Source organism: Quercus robur, chromosome 3 (assembly GCF_932294415.1).
Source record: "Quercus robur chromosome 3, dhQueRobu3.1, whole genome shotgun sequence".
Taxonomy (NCBI): Eukaryota; Viridiplantae; Streptophyta; class Magnoliopsida; order Fagales; family Fagaceae; genus Quercus; species Quercus robur.
The window spans coordinates 1,234,953-1,251,512 of NC_065536.1; the positions used below are offsets into that span (position 1 = coordinate 1,234,953).

Genomic DNA, 16,560 nt, shown 5'->3' on the forward strand with positions numbered 1-16,560 from the left:
TAAAGTCACACAATTATCCTTGCAGCAACTATGGGCCATGCTTGAGTTATGCCACCATTCCACGACCCATTGAATGTCAGTCTTCTTAAGGCAACCCATAAGCTCCATATATGCTTCAACGCCCAAGATGTTGACGAGCATAGTAGGAGGATGAAGCAACCAAAGCCTCTCTTGTAGCCATATCTGGAAAAAAAAAAAAAAAGTGGAGAGCATGAGTAAGAAAAAATAAAAGTAATGAAAGACGATATAAGGTACCTCGATGGGTCGAAAACTAAAAGGCAATCCATGCAAAATTAATGGAATCTCGCTAGGTTGAGAACCGAGAAAAAAGTTACGGATTATACCTAAAGAAGAAGAGGACTTCTCGTAAAGAAGCTTGCTTCCTTCCTTTGAAAGGCATCTAAACCATTGAGGGTTTTCACCAAGATCAAGCCTACCAAATTGCCCTTATTTAGCTCATAAGCCACCATACACATCTGAAGGTCCACACAATATTACTGTTGAACCAAGAAATACCTCGCAAGGGTACATAAGCAAAAGGCACGAAGGTAGTATGATTATGGCCTCTCACCCTTAGGAAGGCCCGAATCGAAATAGTAATCAAAGACCAGCCTAAGATTGAGTTTGCCAAAAACACACCACCTATTGGCTATACTTTCAAGGACACCCAACACCACTCGCAGCAAGGAAGGAAGATCTCCAACCATGGTAGGAAAGATGAGATCATCAATCTCCGGTTCGCCCATGATAGGAGCAAATTCCTCAATAGTGGGGCATAGTTCTATTCCATTGAAATAGAATACACACTGGGAAGGAACCCAATAGTTGGTAGCAGCGTGAAGAAGAGGCTTATCCACTCTAATTTGATGGTAAGGGAAGATGCAAGAAAGGCCATAGGGAGCAACAGGATCCTTGAAATCAAGACCAAGCTTCCTAATCCAAGTGAAGACATCAAGAGAAGAGTTTTTTGCCATGGGAGACCTCAAAAAGGTGTTCTCTAGGTTGGAAATATGTTGGTGAAGGTTTTGGACCCAAACAGCTACTTTTATACCTAAGTGAGCTAGGGTTTTTCTGATTTGCGGCCCACGTGCGCAGAGTTAACCTTGCGTATGCAAGGTCAAAGATGCGTACGCAAGCCCATTTCCACGTACACAAGGCGCTTGGTAGAGGCCCCTATTCCCTTGTTTTGAGTAGAGTTCCTCCATTCCTAAGCATTCTTAGGGTTCCTGTGACCTAAAGAATCATTCAAGACATATTCCAAGCACAAGATTTCAAGTATCAAAGAAGCAAAGTTGTATAGAAACATAAAATTTACCATTATCTTGTAAATTAAGTGCTAAGTTCTAATCAAAAGCATAAACGTAAAAAGATGTTCTTAACACAATCCTTTGTCTCAAACTTAATCCAAATGTTGCTAAGGGAATTGAAAAAAATTAAAAGTAAAAGAAAAAGAAAAACTGTGTGCTGTGTGTATATATGTTATGACTACAAGTAATCAATGGTGTCGCCTCTTTCTTGGTTGGTAGCTAGGAGTCGCCTCCGAGTCCTCCTCCTCGCCACCATCATCATCACCACCACTTGAGTGGGCCGCTCCTCTAGGACCATGCAGATCCCTCGAGTAGTTGGTCACCTCCAACTTGAGATTCCCTGCCAACCACACCAATTCCTCATGCTCTTGAATAGTGGGCTACAATTTGAAACAAAAAGGATTAATGACTGAAACAAGAAAAGAAATGGCATAGACCATCCAAGGGATGTGTGGAGGATCAATGGGCTCACTGGCAGCAGGTCCCCCCTATTACAATTCCTCGCATTAGTAGTCATGACAAGCAAAAAAAAAAAAAAAAAAAAAGAAGAGAAGAAGAACAAGAGTTTGAGCATATATCTGAACAATAAGAGAAGGAATGAAACGAGTGATGTTAAACTCATCATCATCCAAACCCTCAAGAAACCACTCAGCATAGTAAATACCGCTTCCCCATAAGTTGTACTCAGCATCGGTCATGGAGTGTGGGGCAAGCATGAACTCAGGAGGGTCCCTCGAAATCTATGGGTCATCCATACCCACCAACTAGTACCTCACCTTCTCCACCATATATAGCGCCCTCAAGCCCACTCCTTCAAAGGGTCAGGTAATCTCTAAAGTAATGAGAGTGGCAGGCTCCAAGTCTCGAGAAGTAAGAAGGGGCTAGCCGGCCCATGGGTCCACAATTGGCCCTCCATGCCTCCCCAAAATCCTAGAAGAGGGTTAACCACCTCAAATACACCGTTTGCCCACCATTGGCAAAGTGGTAGGCCCCTATCAAGTGGAGAAGGAAAGCCCTAGCCATGCGGACACATTCCTCTGTGGTCCTCTATGGGAGGCACATGTAATCCGACACTAGGTCAAAGTAGCGAATGATCTTGGTGGAGTACTTCCTCCCCAACATGTCGATGCCCAGCTACACACCGGACACGCCATCCAAACTGATGACGGCCCCCTTGAAGCCAAGACCAGTCATGCAATAAAAGTCATAGGGAATCACAGTCATTTTCCGCTCAACAATGTGAAAGGTGTGGGTAGTGTCCCACCACCTCTCGATAAGGAACTGCACCAAGGTAGCATTCACAGACTTCTTTGGAAGGAGACCGATGATAGGCTCAAAACCTGCCTCCCGAACATAGCCTCTGGTTTTGGGGGAGAGCAAGTTGAACCACTCCATTACCTTATTGGTGCTTCCGTTACCAGCATAAGGGGTTGATGACTACCAAAAAAGAAAATGTTGTTAGATTCATGATTCAAGTGACATTCAAGGAATATGGTGTCTTAATGCATGAGTGAAGGTAAAAGGAATGACATAGTAATATTTAGATACAAAAATGTGTGTTAGAATTTCATATGGAAGTGAAATGGTTGAAAAAAGTGTGAATTGGGTAAAGTAGGGTTTCTACCAGGCGTCTCATGTACGCAGGTCAAAGCCCATGCACGTAGACAAGACCCCGCATATGCAGGTCCATTCCCATGTATGCAGAACCTCAATAACACACCTATGTACGCAAGAACAAAGCTGCGTATGCATGAATACAAGCTGCGTACACAGGCCCAAACCCACGCACACAATAACACATATAGAAGCAATTCTTCGACATTCTCAAGAAAGTATCATCCAAAATCAATCTAGACATGTTCCTACCCCTCCTAAGACATCAATTTTTCATCTAAACCCATCCCACAACAAAACCCAAGCATTTACATAGCAAAAAACACATCCAAATCAAAGATTAGAAAGGAGCTTGAAAATGAGAAAAAAAAAATGAAAAACTTATAGATTCACCCACGGGAATGTGATTCTCTAGCCGCTTTGTCAATGGTGGAGGTCCTACCAGCCTCGTGGCTCCACTCCAACGGGTGAGATGGAAGGCATTAGCAGATAGGATGTAAGAGGATTTCTTGGCCTTAGGTGCCATTAAGGGAGATGATGAGAGAAAGGGAGCAAATAAGGAAATGAGGGAGTTGGAGAGAATGGGAGAGTAAAAAACTGTGAGAAAAAGAAAGAGGAAATGGAGGTTTTTGTAGAGAGAATAAGGAGATATGGAGAATATGAAGAGGTGAAGGAGATGAAGAAAATGAAGAAGAAGAGAAGAAAAAAAGAAACGGTTTGTAACCGTTGGAGAAAATGAAAGGGCGGGAACATACTTGATGGCAAAACTACATGTAGTTTAGGGCTCACCACTAAGTTACATGTAGTTTAATCATGAATAGCACCCAAAAAAAAAAAAAAGGGAAGGACATCTTAAGACCTCCATGATTAGAAAAATTATCAAAATCAAAAAAATTTCCCCAGTAGATCAAGCACATCAAAAAGCTCCCCAATGGATCAAGCACATCAAGAACCACCCCCAGTGGTCCAAGCACCTCAAGAAACCTTCCCCTAGCAGGTCAATCTGTCAAACATCATCCTCAATAAGGAAGTAGAAGACTCTTCCCCAATATTTCAAGCATCTCAAGCAAAGTATCCCTAGTGAAGGAAGTAGAAGATTCTTTCTCAAGAGGATCAAACCTATCAAACATCATCCTCAGTAAGGAAGTAGAAGACTCTTCCTCAAATTCCAAGCATCTAAAGTGAATCCCTAGTAAGGAAGAAGAAGATTCTTCCCCAAAGTATCCTTAGTAGGGAAGTAGAAGATTCTTCCCCAGTGAGTCCCATACAAAAATCCCCAGCAAGGATTCAGAAGATTCTTCCTCAAAATCCTCCATGAACCATGAAGGAAGCAGAAGATTCTCCCTTAGTGGACCACTACTTCTCAGCGAGTTTCTCATCTCCAAGCAAGTCGTGAGAGGTAGAAGATTCCTCCCCATGCATATCCACTCCTCAGCGAGTTTTTTACCATCCCTAATGGATCCTTCTCGTGCACATATCTTTCGGGAATTGAATATGTATGTACGGTAGAAAAAGGTAGAGATTGTGATAAAGAAAGAGGCCAAGGCCAACCCGAGGCAAGAGCCTCTCCAGAAAAGGTACAGAAAGAAGTGAAGAAGACAAGAGGAACAAGTCACCTGGAGAACTTTAAGGCAAGAGCCCCTAATGGACACCACAGAAACTATATCCTTTTGTTGTTTGTTGGGTTAGCTCATAAGAGAACCTTTGTTTGTTTTCTTTTTTTCTTTTCAATGACTCTAGAATAGTGAGTCGCTCGCCATTTGCTTGCAAGTGGCAAAACAGGTTCTAGGATAGTGAACCTATCATTGCTCATTTCCTAAGCAACAAAGGTGGGACTTCGAACATATGAACCCCATGCAACTCTTCAGAGTTGCACCTCGCCCCATGTATGCGTGATATGTGTCGTGTGCGTGGGTTGAGCCCGAGCTGGATGTTAAAACAAAATGTTTTGTCTCTTATAGAATCAAAAGAGGGGCATCTATAGACATCGCATTTTGTACCCCTTACGACTTAGGCCCCCATTCCCCAATGATGCTCGAACTCTAAGGCCCAAGGCAATTTAAAGCCCAATCAAATATTAAGTTGACTTAAGGAGTGTTAAAATGGAAAATATAACCTTTTAAATGATTAAAAAAAAATCTATTTTTGGAAATAAAATAACCAAAGTAGTCCTCGGCCTACGTACGTGGGTCGTAGCCTGCATACGCATGAACATTCTTGTGTATGTAGCTAGGGTTTCAAAAGCATAAGAAAGACAAGTTTTCTGCAATAATGACTGAGGTTTGGAATGAATCCCACATCATTTGGGGGCCATTCCAAACCCTATTCTTTTCAACTATAAAAAGCCTTACATGGTACATTTTTAAAACACACAAAAATCCCACACGAAAAACCTAAGATTCACTAGAAAATAGTGAATCAAAAGGGAGTTTTTCATAAAACACCCTCAAGTCTTTTTTTTTTTTTTTTTGATTGGGACCTTTTTTGGCCCCAATCCTCTGAGTTTAAGATTACTAATCACGTTTTTATTAAATTGTGATAGATTTGACTGAGGGGAATGGTCAAAAATCAAGCTTAGGAGCTTTTGTTTTAAGGTATTCTTTTAAACTTTTCTTTTTTCTAATTCTGTCTTTAATCCTCGTTTTAATATGTTTCCTTTGCCTAGTTTATGTTTACTTATGTTTGTTTAGGTTAGTTTTAGGTTTTCTTCATGTTTTTAAGCATGATAGGTTGCTAGATTTTACGTTTTAAGTTTCTACTCTATTTCTGTGTTGATTATGGTTTTTGGGTAAGGATCTACATACGTATGATCTAGCCTACGCACGCAAGCTAAACTCGTGTGTACGCAGACTTGTTCTAGCATGCGTGATGCCGTTACCCAGAAAACCCTAGTTTTTGTTTGTTTTGTTTCTGTATTCACATGTTTGTTTGCATAGCCTTTTTTCACATGTCTTTAAGCCTCATAAAATGTTTACTCACCTTTTTAACATGCTTGTTTGGTATCACATGTCTAGATTAGGGTTTAATTTAGGGTTTCTTCATTTTATTGTCATTCATTCACATGTTCATGCATTGATGCCATAGGTGTTGTGTTGTTGAGAGGTAAGCAAAGGGTAAGTCATGCATTAGATGTTCATGCATTTGTATTAGGGTTTCTTAGATGTATGATTGAGGTTTTTAATATGTTAACGTTTTATGTTTGATATATTTTGTTTGATGATATGCTTGCTGCCATGTTTAAGTTGTTGTTTTGTTTTAAGATGTATGGTTAGAGTTTCTGCAATATGTTTGGCTCTCTTTTGTTTGGATAGATGGATAAGTATGTGTTTAGGATTAAAGATGTCATGTTGTTTGTTAGATGAATGTTAGTGTGTGTGTGTGTGTGTGTAAGTATAGATACAAGTGTTAAGTATGTTTTTAATAAGGTTAAGATATAGGACACAATGATGGGAGGCCAACCTTAGGGTTGGGCTACCTTAGGTGCCTAAAACCTTCCCAAAAGCGTACTTAAACTCTGAACCCAAACTCTAGTAGTAAGATCAAAGGTCCTTCCTCAAAAGGAATCTATATTCATGGTTCCTAGACCATATAACTAGGTGGTGACTCCAATTTCATTTGCAACATTTCCCCCTTACGCCCACAAGTAAGGTTCTTACTAACACTGTTAGTGACTTTAAGAGCTCTAGTTCAGATTTGGAAGATAGTTGCGATGGTGATGGAAACTATTCTGCCTTTATGGCAATTACCTCGGTGGACTCAAAGGAAGAATTAGATGAGTTGAATGAGGAACTTGGTGAGCACACCGATGTTGAAAAAGTTGAAGCTAACGATGATGAAGATGAATACCTTGAAGAAGGTGATAGAAAGCTTCAAGTTGTATATGATACTTTGCTAGAAGATTGTGACAAATATGCAAAAGTTGCAAAGAGTGCGGTCAAGAAGATGAAGAGAACTGAAGAAGACCACAAATCTACTTTTGTGCAACTAAGAGATGCCAAATGTGAAGTAGAGAATTTGAAAGAAGAGTTGTTGAATGCCTATTCCAAGATCAAATTCCTTGAACTTGAAGTAATCCAGGCAAATGCAAAGGTTGAACGCATCACAACCAAGAAGCTTGACAGTGTCCTTACATCTCAAAAGTCCTTCTCAGACAAGACCAGATTAGGATACACTGGTAAAGGAAGTTCAAGTGTAGAACCCAAGAAGGAGATGAAGTTTGTGTCAGCAAAGGTTGTGGACAAGCCCAAGGTTGAGAGTCCAATTGATGAGAAGAAGGCTGTTGTGGCAAAATCTAAGGCAAAAGGAAAGTCATTGCCTAAGAATCAAAGAGGACCTCAAGTGAAGCATTTTTGCCATCATTGTGGTATTCGTGGTCACACTAGACAAAATTGCTTCAAGCTTCATGCTCTTAAGAGAGCCAATCAACAAAACGCTCTAGGAAATGTAAAAGGGAAACCAGGAGGAAAGCAAGCTAAGGAAGAAAATGGTGAACCTCTCATTGAGGATGTCATGGAAATGCTTATAAGCATATCATCATGCCTAGCTAGCTTCACCCCGAGGTTTGAGCATTATGTTTCATGTACCCCTCTTATTAAGGATCTCACCCACAATACCCGTGCGGTGTGGGTGAAGAAGGGAACTCATGCATGATTTCTATACCATGTCCATGCATTGATTTTTCCAATGTTTTAGGGACATAGTTTCATGCATGCTCTCATGTGCATCTTCTTTGGGCAATATCATTTGGTTATCATGCTTCCCTCTATCATGTTTCTTTATCTTACTTTTGGTTGAAAAGTTTTTTTGTTTTTTATCTTACTTTATTGCTTTTGATTTGTGTGAGTAATTTTTTTTTTTTAAATCACATAAAAAGTATAAAATCGAAAAAGTTTGATTGCTTGTGTTTGTGTCATATCACATGCTGAGTTTGGCCTAGTACCTTCGTACTAATGGTCTAGTGTATTTACGAGCTTAGCTTGTTATGTATACACATATATTAAGTGTGAGTGAAATATAGAAATTTATGTTTGATTGTTGTAAATAGATCTTCAAGCCTGTCATGAATGTTTAGCCAATAGTCTTGATTGATCTTGATACATACTTAGACTTAATCTTATATATCTCCTCACATTTAATTTTCAATCAAAAATCTCTTCAAACGTCTATCTCTAAAAAGAGAAAGAGTTGAAAAAGTGCTGAAAAAGCCTTACTTCAAAAACTAGTTTGACTAGGAAAAAGTGAAGCAAAATGTATTCAAAATGTATGATACCAATGCCAAAGGCTTATTCTTCAAAGAAACATAAAAAATTTCATGGCATCGATGCTCAAAAATTGAGTTGTATTGATCAAAAGTATGAAAAACGGAAGCCAAATGAAAAGCTTTCAATCAATGTAAACACCTTGGTAAGGAGTCATATACATTCATTTCTATTCATGAAATAAGTCTCTTGACTTCGTATTATTTGTGTATGACTTAATTGAATTGATTATTGAAGTTTCATGCTAGACTATGGACTAATTCATACTCGATACTCACACACAACACACAAGTCTAATGTTCAATGAATATCTATTTCATTTGTGTGATTGTACATTGAAAGTTCAAATAGTGTGTAAAAGACCCTTGAACGTTTAGACCCGCAATTACAAAATAACCAATTCAAGCTTTATGTCAAACAACTAGTGTGCGAGAAAAATGAACAAAAGCTATAAAACAGAATTGGTAAACAATCTAAGCCAATTAAAATCACATCCACAGTAGAAAATAAAAGGCAAAGATTAAGGGAAGAGAGATACAAACACAAGGACAACACAATGATGTGTTATCGAAGAGGAAACTGAAGCCCTCGGCGTAAAACCTCTCCGCCGCCCTCCAAGCGGTCAATAATCCACTAGAAAATGTAGTTGGGATACATGAACAGTAATAGACCCTCCAAGCCTAATCTACCCGATGTACCTAAGCCCTCCAAGCTTCTTGCTCCAACGAGGTTGCGCCGAACCTTTTTCTTTTCTAGCTTACCGGATTCCGCTATAATCCATGGCATCCGCCATCCTTGGCATCTTCCAATGCTTCCCAAAGCTCCAAAAACACTTAACACTCTAAAATGGGTGTGGGTAGTGTTTGGATAGAAATCCCCTCTCAATAGGTATTACAATGAGAGAGGGAATGAGAAGAGACTACAAAGATTTCTCTCTAAGAATGAGTAGCTCTCTCTAATTGGGTGGGTGTTTTGAAGAAACCTCTCTTAGGGTTTTTCTTTCTGAATAGCCACACATATTTTGTGGGAATGATGGGTATTTATACTGGTGTGAGAATAGAATGCAAAGAGTCAGTTTTTCCAAAACAGGGTTGGCTGGCGACTTGACCTCGCGACTTAACTGAGTCGCGAGTTCAAGTCGCGAGCTAACTGAATGGCCAGTCTAGATTTTTGTCTTGTAGTGCTCCAGCTAGCATGACTGTTCAACTCCCCTGCATGCTCTGCGCGTGTGCAACTTTTGGCGGCTTGCAAGCCGTGAGCCTCCCGCGAGATCCAGCCGCAAGTCTCTGCTTCACTGCACAGTCTTGAGCATTTCTTCACACTCTCTCACACACTACCCTTACATGATTTCCACCTAAATACAGGATTTCTAAGTGCTGTATTACAAGTAAATTTGTCACGGAATAAAGCCAACACATGGTTGATTAAATTCAACCTTACATACATGTTTAAATGTGATGTAGAGGATTGTAGGTCCAATCTCTAACTCTCAAATGAATTTCTAGAGTTTTCTCTCTGAAAATCTCCTTACAATTTCGTGGGTAATGTGGGCTTATATAGTGTAGGTAAAGAAATGAGGAAAGGCATACAAAACAGCTTGCAGAGCACCTTGCGAGTCAAGTCACAAATTGTCTAAGTCATGAGCCACAAGCGAGATGCCATCTGACACTAAGACCTTTAAACTTCCACATGTGCTCCTCACGTGAACTTTTGCAGGTTGCACCACTCGCGAGCCAGTCACGAGATGTCCTGCCTTCACAATTCTTCACCAAATTCTCACACTGAACCCATTACATTGAATCCCACAAAAATACAGGGAAATGATTGAAGAATTACAGTCAAATTTGATGCAGAATTAATGCCAACAAACAGAATTGAAAATCACAACTTTACAGGTGGGAAAAAATAATTTCAGTGGAGGGTTCAAATTAGAATCATTAATAACTTACAATTGAAGATTTGTTGTAAAAGTATTTGTATAAATGTTTTAGACGTAGCACTTATTATTTAATACTATTACCTAAAAGCCTTTAAATGAGGAGAAATCAAGTTTAAAAGACCCCAAAAAAAAAATCAGGTATGGGAAGGGTGAAGAGCCCTTTTTGATTTCGTGGTTAGTGCTTTAGTTAGCTGAAACTCACCCTTTCAGCTAGCCTCTTTTTCCTTTTTTATTTTTATTTTTTTTTATTTTAATACTATAAACAATACTGTTACATATTACAAAAAGAAAATTACAACAATGAGCAGGTACTATACTTAGATTTCAACTCAGCAACTTCAAGCTTCAAAACATTATCCTCTCGAAGAGCCTTAGCATCATGATCAAGATAAGGGGAAGTCCAATGGTTATACTGAGAAACCTTGTAAGGGTCAGAAAAAACAACCTGCTCAGTGAGCCTGCATAACTCCACGTTCCCACAAAACTCAGCAATTGCATAAAGCAAGAATGAGTCATATTACAATAAGAACCATATAAATATGAGACACCATTTACATCTAATTATAGCACAATAACACTGAATAAACTCATCAAACCCAAAACATAATTTTATTTTTCTTTTTGATAAATTATAGTTAAGGGAGGTGGGATTTGAACTCTGGATGTCTTCGTTGTAAACACCAAGAAGTGTCTGTTGAGCTACAAGCTATTTCCAACCCAAGACATAAAATTTAAGGAAAGTAATTCATAGTAAGAGCAAAAAGGCAAACAACAAATAAATAAATCAAAACAAGTTGTGATCAATCTTCCCAGAATAATCTTCAAGCTAACCTCTAGACAATTTAATGTCAAAACACCTGAGTTGCAACACAAAATGTAGAAGAGAGTGCAAGCAAGACTATTGTCACCCCAATTAATTTTAAAGCAACCTATTTGTAAAGTTGTGATTTACAACTATGTTTAATGTTGACTTTATTCCATGACAAAAAGTGTTGTATTTGCTTTAATTTTGTTCCTTGTATTTTGTGGGATTTTATTGTATTAGGTTTAGTATTAAGTTGGTGAAGACTCAAGCTTAATTGAAGATCAAGTGGATTTCGCGAAAAGCTCGCGAGAAGCTAACCCGCGAAGTAGCCACGTGAGAAGCACATGATTGGAAGTTGAAGAGTCGTGCCAGGCTATCAGTTTCACGAGTGTCTCGCGGGTAAGGCTTTCCCGCGAGGTAATCGCGAAACATTCTACCTGGAGGAATTTTTAGTGTGACTTTTTTATCCTTCACCCATACTATATAGACCCTTATTACCCACAAATGTAAAGGAGGTCATTCAGAGAGAAAAACACTAGATAGGTTTTCTACAACACACACACCCATCTTTTAGAGATAGAGCTACTCCTCCTTAGTGAGAAATCATTCTAGTCTCTTCTCCTTCCCTCTTCCATTGTCATACCTTGAGAAGAGATTTGTACCCAAACACAACCCACACCTTTTCAAAGTGTAGAGAGTGTTTTGGAGCTTGGGAAGCTTTGGGGATTTGCCAAAAGAAGCCGGTAAGGCTTGGCGGATGCAATCGGGCGTATTGCGGGATCCGAAAAGTTAGACAAAACACGGTTCCGAGAAGCCGTGTTGGAGTAGGAGCTTGGAGGGCTTAGGTACATTAAGTAGATTAGGCTTGGAGGGTCTCTTGCTATTCGTGTATCCCAACTTATTGTTTAGTGGATCGATTTACCACTTGGAGGGTGGCGGAGAGGTTTTTCGCTTAGTTCTTCAGTTTCCTCTTCGATAACACATCGTCGTGTTATCTTGTGTTTGCATCTCTCTTCCCTTACTCTTGTACTTTACTTTTATTGTTTGTTGTTCATGTTTATGCACTAGAGTAGTATCAGTTGTTTGCGCTTCCTTTACTCTTGTTTCTGCACTTAGATAAGTTAGAGTAAAAGCAATCTAGCCGTAATTTTTAATTGAGAGTCTAAACAAGCTCTTGTGTTTTCTCACAAATTCGAGCTTTCACTATTGATAAGAATCGATCCTCTACCAACTTACCTAGATGCATCAACACATTCAAAAAACTGAGTTAAACATTCACATGGATGGAAGTTACTTTGCAAAACTTAAACCATAGACAGTTGCAATTATATATATAGCCTAGAAAGATATGGTCACATTCTGAAATAAAGACTCACAAAGGAGAAGATCATATAATACATGCCAGATACAATAACAATACAAAATTACGAATTGAGGTTCACACACCTGCACGTTTGTGCTCCATGGTGGAACGATAGAGGGATGTGAAATAAAGTGTCCTCGCCATAAATTCTGACATGTGTTCTGCCAGCAAGGGGTATTCAATTCAAGCAATCAACCCTTTTCTCACTATAATATGTGGAGGCTCCAAGTAATGCATGCCAATCAAAGACATAGTATGATCAAATGATAAACTTCAGGCACATGCTCAGGTCTCAATCGACCCAGCTCTCTCAATGCCACTGCCTCAAAATATGCCCGTTCCTTAGTCATTGGCCAAGATTCCCCTATACAACGCATGTATGGAAGAGCCTGCAGAATAGCATGGCACAACAAATTACAATATAGAAGATACAACCACAAAAGATCACCTCCAAGTAGTTGAACCGGAGCATGCTGAGAAAATATATGATAAATACTGCTAGCCACAAAAGCTTAAAATATCATGTTAATAGGGAATTTAGGTTTTAATCATTTAACCTTTATTCTAACTACATATACCTTGATAATAACAACTAAACGCCATGAATTTAGCTTAATGTTCAAGTAACCAAGATTGATACACCTTTTGATGATTATTAAGTAAGAATTGAGATTGTAAGTGAAATTTCAGTTGCATAATATAGCTTGCAATAAATGAGCCAATCATATTAAGAGTACACTTTATTCTTTCTTTGTAATTCATATGTTTCACGAAAGTAAATTACTTTTACATCTTAACCTCTTTGTTCAAATTTTGTTTGGGTCTTCTTTGAATTGTACATGCTAATAAATCCATTTCAAAAAAAAATTAATTAAAAAAAGTTAAGAGTGGCAAAAATGATCCAAACCCATTAACTTGCCCATGAACTGCATCTTATAAATCAACAATTACCTACCTAATTAGAAATACCCAAACGAATAAAGATACGTTGGTATTCCATATAGATGGGTATTAATTGGTATTCATTGAGTTGCCCATTTAGTAAAACTTAAAAAATTTTATTTTACTTAACAATATTAACCTTTCAAAGTGATCAAAAACCCATGAAACCAAATACTCCAAAACCTTCAACATTACCAAAATTTGCACGCTACTTGTGTCAACTCGTGATTGAATTTCAACACTTATACGAGATTCCACCATAAATATTTGAGCATTTTATGTTAGTTTTTGCACTAATCATGATTTAACACTTAAGTATGGAATGGAAAATGGTGTGTGCCTAGCATTATTTTTTGGACATTTCAAAGTTATTTTGGTCATTTTAGAAGTTCAGGGATATTTAATCATTTTATGGACGGTTAGGAGTATTTTGGTCATTTTGGGCATTCCAAGGGTATTTTGGAGGTTTAGAGGTATTTTAATTTTTGGTCATTTTGGAGTCTTAAGGGATATTTGGATCATTTGGGCATTTCAAAGTTTTAAAGGGTATTTTGGTCATTTTCAAGGTTCTAGTTGTATTTTGGCGATTTAGGGTATTTTGGCTTTTCTAGAGAGTCCTAAAATATTTTGGTCATTTTAAATTTTGGGAGTTTTAAAATAATTATAATTATAATTATAATTATATATAATATATAATATATTGTGTTTATATATGCATATGAATTCAATGATAATAATTGGTTAAATGGGTGTGTTGGGCTTTTATAAATAGATAAATAATTGAGTTGATTCCTGCTTAAATTAAATTAAATGGTGTAGGTGAATAATGAGTATTTAATATATGAAAGTTCAAATAGTGTAAAAACACCCATGAACGTTTAGACTGCCAATTTACAAATTAACCAATTCAAGCTTTATGTCAAACAACTAATGTGCGGAAAATGAACAAAAGCTATAAAACAGAATTGGTAAACAATCTAAGCCAAATTAAAATCACAACCCACAGCAGATAATAAAAGGCAAAGATAAAAGGGAAGGAAGATGCAAACACAAAGACAACACGCGATGTGTTATCAAAGAGGAAACCGAAGCCCTCGGCGTAAAACCTCTCCGCTGCCCTCCAAGCGGTAAACAATCCACTAGAAAATGTAGTTGGGATACATGGACAGCAATAGACCCTCCAAGCCTAATCTACCCAGTGCACCTAAGCCCTCCAAGCTTCTTGCTCCAACGAGGTTGCACCGAACCTTTTTCTTTTCTAGCTTCCCGGATTCCGCTACTTGACCATAGCATCAACCAATGTAAATTGGTTCCTTCCTAACTGCTTCCCAGAACACCAAACAGCCCTCTCACAGTAATGGAAATGGTGAGAACAAGGTTTTGGTAAAATGCCTCTCAAGGATTTGACAATGGAGAGGAAGAGAGTTAAGGAATTTGAAGAGACTCTTATGTATAGATTGTAGATGAATCAATCTTGTTTTACTCTAGAGTTTCTCTCTCAAAATTCTCTCTGGAAGCTCTCTTTCATTTGTGGGTAAAAGGGGTATTTATACTGGGGTGAGAAGAGAATGTGAAACGTCAGGTTTTTCAAAACAGGGGTGACTCGCGGCTTGGCCTTGCGACTTGACTGAGTCGCGAGATCCAGTTGAGAGATAACCGTATGGCCAGTTGTCCTATTTTGTCCTGTAGTGCTCCAGCTAGCATGACTGTTCACCTTCTGGCATGCTTGGCACGTGTGCTGCATCTGGCGGCTTGCAGCCGCGAGTCACCCGCGAGATCAAGCCGCGAGTCTCTGTTTTCTTGCACACTCTTGAGCATTCAACACTCTATCTCACTCACTACCCTTACAACAAACCCACCTAAATACAGGGTTACTAAATGCTGAAATACAAGCAAATTTGGCACGGAATAAAGCCAATAAGATGGTTAATTAAATTCAACCTTACAATATATTCAAATGGGTAAACATATAAATTCAAAACTCATCTCACCAACCAACCCTACCCATTCACTTCTCTAACACCTAGACAATAATTAAAATGCAAATATGCCCAGACACAGCATTACAAACAAAATGTAGACTATTAAGGTTTTGGAAAGGAAACAAACTTGCTTGATGACGAAAGATCCAGCATGGCTGACTACAATGTAGACAAAATTGAGGTTGCCATCTCCGACCTCTTTAACCTTGAGGTCACTGCCAAGCTTAAAGTGGAGAGAGGGCACGACCTTTATGTACTCAATCAGGGACTTCTCATCCAGAGGCCTGAACTCAGTGAATGCCATTGTGAGCAGCAATGAATATGATATAAAAATGAAGAGGTTGAATCACTATTGGTGGAAATTTCAAAATGAATCAAATGAAGAGTGAGATGAGACTAATGAGAGTATGAAGACTTCTTTTGACGTGGTGTATGATAGGCCAAAAACGAATTGACCCCTTGTGATAGATTAATTGATTAATTAGCCAAGTTTATTCATTAATCAAATTAACATGTAAACACATGATAGTACAAACAAATCACCAATTAAACTAAGTATGCAGCAGAAAATAAATTGACATGGTGATTTGTTTACGAATGGGGAAAACCAACACGGCAAAAACCCCATTGGGTGATTTTAAGGTCACCACTCCCGAGAATCCACTATTATCAAAACAAGCGGTTACAAGTAAAAGAATCCCAGTACCTTATACTAACCTACAGTTGAACCCTTACCCCAATACCCAATTGGACTTGTTCTGTACTAACAATCTCTCCTTGTAATGCACGGCTCCCAGTACGTGATTAACCAATTGCGCGGATCCCAGTACGCACCTTCAATCACCAACTAGAGAAGGTTGTTGGTTGCAAAGTTCTTCAGTTCATCCAGATGATGAAGATCAAGAAGATGCTTGGTCACAAAACCCTACGGTGTACAAACACAACAACTTCTACACAAGAACGATGAACTAGGGCAAATTCTGTCTCTGGTCACAATTTGCTTGAACAAACTTTGCTCAACACTTGTGCAACTTATTCCCCAATTTGATGGCCCTTAAAATAATCCTTTTATATGTCTAGGGTTGTGAGAAAAGAAAGCCCAAACAAATAATCATTGATTGGAGTCAAAACAGAACTGAAACTCTGTTTTTCATAAGCCTCGATAGATGGCTATCTATCAAGCTACTGTCGAGCCACGGGGCTAGAATAGCTCTTCAAGCTCGATAGATGGCTAGCTATCGAGCTAGCTGTCGAGCTTTAATGACAGGCAATTTTCAGACTTGAATCTTGGACAGACTTGCATGGTTTCAACACTTGATCTTAAAACAAAGTTTCTTGAAGTATTAAACA

General features: G+C 38.6%; 1 pseudogene; it reads right to left on the bottom strand.

Annotated features, from left to right (window-relative positions):
* Window positions 1-10,410: 10,410 nt before the first annotated feature.
* On the bottom strand, window positions 10,411-15,514 carry LOC126716507 (methylthioribose kinase-like; annotated as a pseudogene).
* Window positions 15,515-16,560: the final 1,046 nt, after the last annotated feature.